We start from the raw sequence: 9388 nt of genomic DNA, 5'->3' as shown, positions 1-9388 counted from the left end.
TCACAGGTGAAAGGTCACACACATCTGTTTGATGATGATGTGTGTGTATGTGGGTTGGGGTGGTTGGGTACCAAAAGTAGTGGGGATGAGATCATCCAGTCGTTCAGTCCCAGATTGCTCATTCATAAACTCATACAACCATAAAGGCATACTGGGCCTCATAACTAAATGTTCCTCCTGACAAAATTTCAGGGAGGTGGAGATTCTGGGGGACACCCAAAGATTTAGTCTGGCATGTGGCTGACTATCTACTAACAGCTATTAAGCTAGTAACCCATTTACAAAGTCACTGACAATTTTTTCAAGTCACACTATGCAAGATTTACACCCTTATGAAGACAATTTGGTGGTAAACTAACTTGTAACAGGTGAATCGTTCACCTAGCATATAGCTATACAGTATAAATGAATCGAGTCCCTACCGAGAAAATCAGCCATGCAACTTCTAAGAGCGGCGCCCCGCCAAAACTCGCCAGAATCGTGAAACATTACCTTGTCAGTATAGCTCTTTGAAGATAGTTTTTGCCTGTTGTTAATCCTTTACCTGCACAACAAAAGCATTTGTATTGTGTACAGGGGGGATAAGCTGTGAGAAGTTTGCTATTTACAATAGTGACTCTAGAGGGAGTGCTAAACTCGCCAAAAAGACCTAAACCTGCATAGTATACCTTTCAACTAATCTTGTTGTTGTGTGCTATGACTGATATTATGTATATGTTGTGTATGTTGTGTGTGTGTGTGTGTGTGTGTGTGCGTGTGTGTGTGTGTTTCTGTATGAAAAAAGTACACGTTAGCAGTCAGATGCATTTCATCATATGTTCAATCTATTTCCAATCCATTAGGGACTGTTCGTTATTTATTGAAGGGGCCACTGGAGGAAAATAGGGGAGGGTCATGTCTTTTTATTCTTTGTTGAGGGGAGGGTCAACCAACTTTTTTTTGTCTAGGAGGGGGGTCACCCAACTTTTGTATTCATGAAAACAGCAAAAAATCAAATTGGCTTATAGAAAAAAGGGGGTCCAAGGCACTCTTCTTCAAAAATATAAAAAGCCTTTATTTAACTGGCTAATTCATCAGAACGTTTAAAAACATAGGGAGAAGCAACCCACGCGTAGCAGCACAAGCAGCCTTCTTCAGAATGTGCTTCACAGACAAACAATTTCCCCTTTTGTAGGCTAATTGGAAACACCTGAGTGATATGGTGAATTACCACATAAAACATGCCAGAACAGTCCACTAGGTGGCTGGCTATAAATGTTCACATACAAAAAAGACAAAAAAATGAAGACAAAAATAATCCACTAGGTGGCTATACATCGTAAATATAAGCCTCCAGAGAGAGTACAAGGTATAGAGAAAGACTATTACCAGTTAAGCCTAAGCAAATACATACAGAGAAAAGATGATCACAAAAAAGGACTGAAATCTATTTCTTCATTCAACCCAGGGTAAACTGTGGCCTGTAGATTGTAAATGTAGAATGTTTCTCTTTGTAAAAGTAATTTTAATCGGTCACCACCCCGAATGTTCTTTTTAATAGTTTCTAAACCCTCTACCATAAGGCCTTCTGGATTGCAGTTGTGCACATTTTGGAAGTATTTTGCCATAGGGTAATCCAAATTAGCTTTTCTAATGGCGTTTTTGTGCTCACATGTCTTTAAGGCGTCTCTTGGTTCGACCAATGTAAAAGCATCCACATTTGCATGATAACCTATATACCACAAACGGAGTATTGCAATTAATTAATGTTTTTATATTATGCGTCTTGTTTGTCTTGAAATCACAGAATTGTTTGCATTCTTTAATGTTGGAACAATAATTGCAAGATCCACATCTGTAGGTACCTTTTAACTGTCTATGAAGCCAAGTAACCTGTTTTTTAGCAGGGAGATGACTTGGTACTAGCCTATCACGTAGTGTGGGAGCCCTCCTAAAGCTGATTATTGGTGGTGCAGAAAACACTTCTCTGAGTACCGGGTCACTCTCGATGAGATTCCAATTTGAGTGTATTATCCTTTTTATAGGATTAGCTAAAGAGCTGTATTTTGTAACAAAATATGCCTGGTTTTGGAGTTTTATGCTCCTGGTTTTCTGGAGTAGCTCTGATCTAGGAATGGACTGAGCTTTCCTATAGGCATTTTGTATAGTTTCTGTGTGGTCAAATCAAAGTGGCTTGTTTGATTGTTGATTTCTGTCGCCATATAACGTTCTCTTTCGTTCCATAGCTGTCAACATTGAACACTGAAAATAAGGGAGATTTCCCGGGTTTCTCACCCAAAATATGGGAAAATGTCACATTCGTCCCCATTAACTTTGGGGTTGGAGCAACAAAGTAGTCTTCTTTATTCACGCCTAACAGCCTAAATTTATCATTTGATCAACTTTATTCAGCCCTAAAAAGGCTAAATTTACCTTTGGTTTACATTTAGTTTACTGTGTAGCTTAACTTTAAACAGGGTGCATGCTTAACATAGTAAAGCATAGCCCACTTGTGCTTCATTCATCCACACATCCAGCTTCTAACGTTTTGACAAGCATTTCTACCAATTGACCTTGTTCCTGCCCATCTCTAGCTTTGCTGTCTCCATCCTTTCTGTTTTTGTTGTTTGCAAAAAATATATATAGTATTTATGGGTAACCAGCAACAAGTGCAATTTGTTAATCGCTGTCATTTTCTCATGCGCAAACAAAAACTGTGTTATGTTCCAAGTAGCAGTGCGTAATTCTGCTTCATATAGTTGAACAAATACATTTGGTTATGCATTTAAATATTCAGTTTATGGTCTACAGTGTAGAGTTGGTAAGTTATGGTAGGCCAACTTCGAGTGAATATACAAACAGGGGAAATTCTTTGTCTACTCGTAGCTGAGTAGCCTGATAGGCAGGTGTGCACGTAGACATACTGTAGGCTACGGCCGAACACTGCAAGCGCCAATGAGTCAGGCCAGATGGCAGGACTAATGTTAGGAGAGTATTATGGGATATTCTACGGGGAAATATTAAAACGGCAAGACAGCGGGGAAAAGTTAAAATATGTGATAAACCCGGAAAAAGTTGGCATGTTAGGTATGTTTCGGTCCCTGTGATTATTTGTGAAATTGTGCAAACAGCCTTTTCAAGTCATTTGAGAAGGAAGGAGTGCAGCATGCAAGCTCCCCAAATTGATTTCGTCCGGAGAAATGGAGTTTTGATAATGTCAGCTCGCAGCTTTACAAATGACTGAGGAAGTTTAGAGATCGAGTCCATAGCAACCAGTTCATGTGTTGAATTTGTTATTGCCCAGTGTCCTTTGTTGAATGGTCTCAATGTTTTATTGTTTTATTTCATGTGAATACTATTTACTAGAGAAGTAACTTATTTCAAGTAGGCTAATGGAATGGAATGGAGACAGGAAGTGTGCATTTAGTTTCCATGCTTATTGTGTATGCGATGGAGCATTTTTATTTGGGGCTTTCTGCTATATGAGAGCCATCACTCTACTATTATTCCCAGTCATTATCATGGGAAATATGTTCAGATATGCGTCACATTATTATAATGGCATTGTATAACAACCCTCATAGTACAGTATATTTTAAATGTTACAAATGTATTTATTTCTTACTATTTTTTCCCCTCCAACTTGTTGAGGCCCCCCTGGCACCCCCTCGCGGCCCCTTAGGGGGCCCCGGCCCCCACTTTGAAAACCACTACATTAGAGGGTTAATACATAAAATCTCTTGCATCCTCTTAAGATGATGATACAGCTTTTTGAGAAAAGTTGCTGGGCAACCATATAACCGGTTCTGTGTGTTCTGATTACACCGTCATATGCACATAATGGTAACAATGTACAGTTTGTCCACCTATAATGGCTCTACGTAATGAGATGTAATAGCTCTATTCACATTACATGCACACAACCACACAGAATTGTGCATTCACATTTAAATGAAACACACACACATACACATACACACATGCACCCATGCGCGTGCACATATACACACACACACACACACACACACACACCTTCAGGCACCCATTACATTACATTGCCTGCTGAACCATCGGCCTGTTTTATGAAGGTCATTGGAAGGCTGGATTCAGTCCAAAGAAGTGGAAATGGATCTAATGTAGTCTGTCACCACCCTCGATGGCCCATTCAGATCAACTCTGCACCACACTCAACATTTCTGCCGTCAGACACAGGTTAGCCTCACCCCACTGTAACAGAGAATATAGTCTATCACTGTAGGCCGCAAGAGACACACTGTTGCCTGCTGTTGTTCTCAGTTGAAAAGCGCTAGTGCTAACATAGCATATAGGTCTCATCAGCCTACATTAGCCTATAGAATCTCAATGGAACATGGAACATGATAATTAGTTCTATCAGATAAAAATAAAGTCCTATTACATAACATGAATGTTGGTCTCTAATACGCACAATCAAGGGCGTTGGACTGGGGGAAAAGGGGTACGGATTACTAGGACCCAATGGGTGGAAAGGGCCCCAGAAAAGTCAGGAATATATTTTAATTTACCTGAATATTTTCATTTCCAAATTGAATGTCAAAATGAATGTCAGGCAAAATGTAAAATGAGTGTATTGGCTGAATAACTTAGTTGATTGACTGAATTTTGTATGCAGAAATAGTGAAGACTAGTTTAAGGTCACTAGATAGTAGATAGGTAGATTCATGTGTGGCTTGATTATTTTTGAAAACAATAAATCCCATCAGGACAGCTTATGCATAGGGCCCAGAATTGTGTGCTGTGCCCCTCCACATAATACCACCACTCTAAGCAGGCAGGCTTAATTGTGGATATATTTTTCCTTGAATGCTATAACCTAAAATATGTGTATTACCTAAGTCAGTAAGCTACGTCATGTGGTAGCCCAAAATGTAGCCTATATAACTCTTCAGTTGGCAGGCTAATACACAATACAGGTGGTCCATAGGTTATAATAGCTAATAGCTAATGTGCAACAGTTTGTTGAAGAGCATCTCGACACTTTAACTGTGGGCACAGGAATAGAGGAAACCAGGGCAGGGGCGCTGCTAGATAATTTGGGCCCTATGACAGTCCTGTGTGTACTCCTCACACAACATATAGACCCTTTCAACAATAAAAACAAAAACAATGCTTGAACGTTCTATTTGGGCCCCAGTCTACTTCCTCTGCATTAAGATAACATATGGAATGTTAAAAAGGAAGTCTTGTGGGGCCAAATATGATGCTGATAATGGAACTCTCTTGAAAGGGTCTATTAACGTTTTTCATGTGACGTATTCTAGGTTCTATAGCTTTGTTTACATCCACCTGGTAGGCAAGGGACAAGTTGAACCCATTGAACATCGTTGTCTGCAGCTGCCTCTCAGTAGGATACATCTCTGTATTTCAGCAATGTCAACATTTCAGGCATCAATAAAGGTGATGATGAAACGTTATCCCATTGTTCAATATTTGATAGCCTGTCACAGGAACGTTATTTCGCTAAAATTGCCCTGATTTGGTGCATTGATCTGTATCGATAACGTTATGGGAGAACCTGCATGTAGCCTATGGTAGCCTAACTTTTTTTCTCTGTTCAAAACTCGGTTTACACGAAGACGATAGACTTTCTTAGAAGCTGTGAAATTTGGCCTGAAAGGAACATGTCTTCCCTCTGAAAGTTGACACAAAATCAAACAATATTTAATAATTTAACTTGAACTGAACAGCGCCAGCTTTTGGTAGGCATGTAGACTCAGCAGACGTTAAAACGGTAGCCTACAGCGTCAGTCAGCATCATGTAACATTAATGTCGTTAAAGTCATGAATCCTGTAACATATTATAACATATAACAGCGATGACTCATTCGAAGACGATCTGCATGGATATATAACCACCCAGAAAAACTCAGAATGTAAGTGATAAAGTTCATTAATTGTATGAAACTTTTTTACTAGTTCATTGCAGTATCGGCTATATTAGGCTGTTATGCTAGCTCAGCCTTTAAATATGCTGTTATTATAGTAATGTGGACTTGATTAAACGGGTAAAGATAATTCATAAACTTATGAATTCATGAACTTATGCTTATTTCTTACATGACTGAAGCAGTAGCCTAGGTTCAAGCGGTGTTTGAGGTTGCTGTGTTAAGTTCAGCTCAAAAATCTGTTTATTTTGACATACAGGAGTTAGCCTAACTGAGCTGTAGGCTATCACATAAGCCTATTCTGTTTTGATTTATTTTGTGATAATCAAATGACACTCATGATAACTTGAAATAGAAGGACAGAAGATAGGTGATTGATGTCCACAAGCACAAATTTCACGAGACAAATTAGAACAAACTGTTCCGGTAAAAATAATCTTGCCATGTTTAAAATGCTGCACTTTTTCCCTTCATAGCCTATCTCTGGCAATTCATTTTTGGATGACTGTAGATAGTTGTATTTTAGCCTACGTCTTCGTAGACAGTAGGCTACACCATTAGGCCATCTTGAGAGTAAAATACTTCACAGCTGCTAACGATCATCCTCCACAACCACGAGATAGGTAGGCTAAACGGTCGTTCGTTGCCTTTTTGCTTCTTATTGTAAAACCAACTGTCCTAAGTGGTCGGCATCCCGGTCAATATTTGATATTCAAATTTCAATTTTGAAGCTTTTTGTAGCCATGTGTAGCCTATGCAACCCGACTGTTGTAGGCTTGCCTACCACTCTGCAGTGCCTTGCCTACCATTCTTGCCTACCACTCTAGTTGTAAACAAACGGTCACATGACATTATGACGTAGGTGCAAAACCTTAATAGGTTATAGCTACTGCATGCACACATAGCAATATCTCCATCCTAGTAATCTTGAAGATCCCATCACCACCTCAAGCTCCATACCAAACACTCCTCCCAGCCCTATAGATTAGGTATGGCCATCCCAACCCTATAGATTAGGTATGGCCATTTTAGCCCTATAGATCCCAGCCCTGTACAGTAGATTTGGTATGGCCATCCCAGCCCTATAGATTATAGATTAGGTATGGCCATCCCAACCCTATAGATGATAGATTAGGTATAGTCATCCCAGCTCTATAGATTAAGTATGGCTATCCCAGCTCTATAGATTTGGTATGGCCATCAAGGGCAGGCCTGCTGGAGAAGATCAGGGTCAACCCCCACCCAGGCTTTTCCTCACTTCCTAACCCTGACCTAAAATCATTTTCCGAGGAACACTGATCATATGCCATCCCTGACATCTTCTTTACATCCAGGCAGTATGGGTGTGCATGACCTATATAGCTGTCAGCTATACCACCTCTAAAATAATTATATTCTAACAAACAGTTCAAAAGGGATAGTATATACCGGTACTTACATGATTATTCAAAAGTGATATCACTAACCTCTATAATTAAGAACAGTTGTTGAAAAGTGATATCACCAACCTCTATACTTAAGAACAGTTGTTGAAAAGTGAATGTACCAGTTTGTACCATTGGCTCCAAGTTTCGAAGCACTTAAATTTCCTTTCCCCCCCCCAGAAGCTCTAGACACTCTTGAAGTTCTGTTTAGCACATCAGAAGATTCCGGCTTCCGGTTCTAACCCTTAAGAGACTCACTCAGGTCTCTTAAGGGTTAGAACTGGAAGACCTGCTTTAATCTTATTTGAAATTTCACTCTAACATATACCCTATAACCTGCAAAATGTTGTAGACTCCTTAAAAAGGTTCCATCACTGAAGGAAATAATATCAAAAGCACATTAGAACCCTATGTTCCTGAGCACTGGGCCTCAATTCCCTTGTGCTGGTTTCACATAGTCCGTTTTTGTGTCTGTCTTTCCCTTTCTCTCTCCCTGCGTCTTTCTCTGTCTTCCTCTGGACAGATGGACCACTCATTCCTTATCCCAAAGCTGCTTACCCACCCAGGACTGGGGGTCCAGGGACACGGCCCTGCCCTGGCTCCACAGAGAGAGAGAGAGAGAGAGAAGAGGGAGAGGGTGAGAGAGGAGGGAGATGGGGAGAGAGAAGGCTTGTCCTAGACACTGCCAGATGGAAAACAGGCTCCATTAATTCCTAAAGAGAGGATTGAGCTCAATGCATCAGTCCACTAAATGTGTGTATATTGTGTGTATGTGTGTGTTTCACCATACATTTAAGTTTTTATTGCATTTGTTTGCACACACCTCTGTATGTGTGTGTGTGTGTGGGTGTGCGTGTGTGCGCACGTGTGTGTGTGTGCATGTGTGTGTGTGTGCGCGTGTATTTGAGTGTGTGTATGTGTATGTGTTTATCATGTGTGTGTGTGCAGTGACGTGAGCAATGGCATAGCGGATTTGCACCCTTTGACTCGCCGGCTGTTCACATCCACGGAGGACGTGCATGGAGCCTCCACCTGACCTGCGCTTGAACTCCACGCGCATGCATGTGCATAAATACATACATGAGACACACATGGAGCGCAGCAGCGCATTACCACCAAAGATCAGCGAGGGGGAAAACAGACACATGGATCTAATGACAACCCAACTGTTCTAACCAACCAATGGAAAACATACAGAGCATACAGAACATATAGAACATGTAGAATGCATTAACACCAAAGATCAGCGAGGGGGAAAACAGACACATGGATCTAATGACAACCGTGCTAACCAACCAATGGAGAATATACAGAGCATACAGAACCTATAGAACATTTAGAACGCATTAACACCAAAGATCAACGAGGGGGAAAACAGACACATGGATCTATTGACAACCCAACTGTTCTAACCAACCAATGGAAAACATACAGAGCATACAGAACATATAGAACATGTAGAATGCATTAACACCAAAGATCAGCGAGGGGGAAAACAGACACATGGATCTATTGACAACCCAACTGTTCTAACCAACCAATGGAGAACATACAGAGCATACAAAACCTATAGAACATTTACAACGCATTATCACCAAAGATCAGTCGGGGGAAAAACACATGGATCTAATGATGGCTCCCTCACAACCCAACCCATGGAGGAGAACATAGAACATACAAAACATATAGAACATACAGAACATATGGAACATAAAACATACTGTAACATGCAAAAATATGTGGGTCATTTTCCATAATGATGAAGGAACCGGAGCAGGCAATTAATTGCTGATGTAAATATAATTGCTGGTCAAGCAAATTGAGTTACTGTAGAACTAGAACATCAAATCAGATTTACCACAGAAGTGATTGATGAGATATAACACCACATTCTAAGTAGTAAAACGTGAAAACAGAAAGAGGACCGTTAATGGAAGAAAGAAGGAATACAAGGCACAACACAACACAGTACACACTGTATATACTAAGTGTTTTATGAATAAATAATGCCGAATTGAGAATTATGTCAAAAATGTTTACGTAGTCCTACTGCTTTACTTA

Source organism: Alosa alosa, chromosome 7 (genome assembly GCF_017589495.1).
Source record: "Alosa alosa isolate M-15738 ecotype Scorff River chromosome 7, AALO_Geno_1.1, whole genome shotgun sequence".
Taxonomy (NCBI): domain Eukaryota; kingdom Metazoa; phylum Chordata; class Actinopteri; order Clupeiformes; family Clupeidae; genus Alosa; species Alosa alosa.
Note: the sequence above shows the minus strand (reverse complement) of the source record.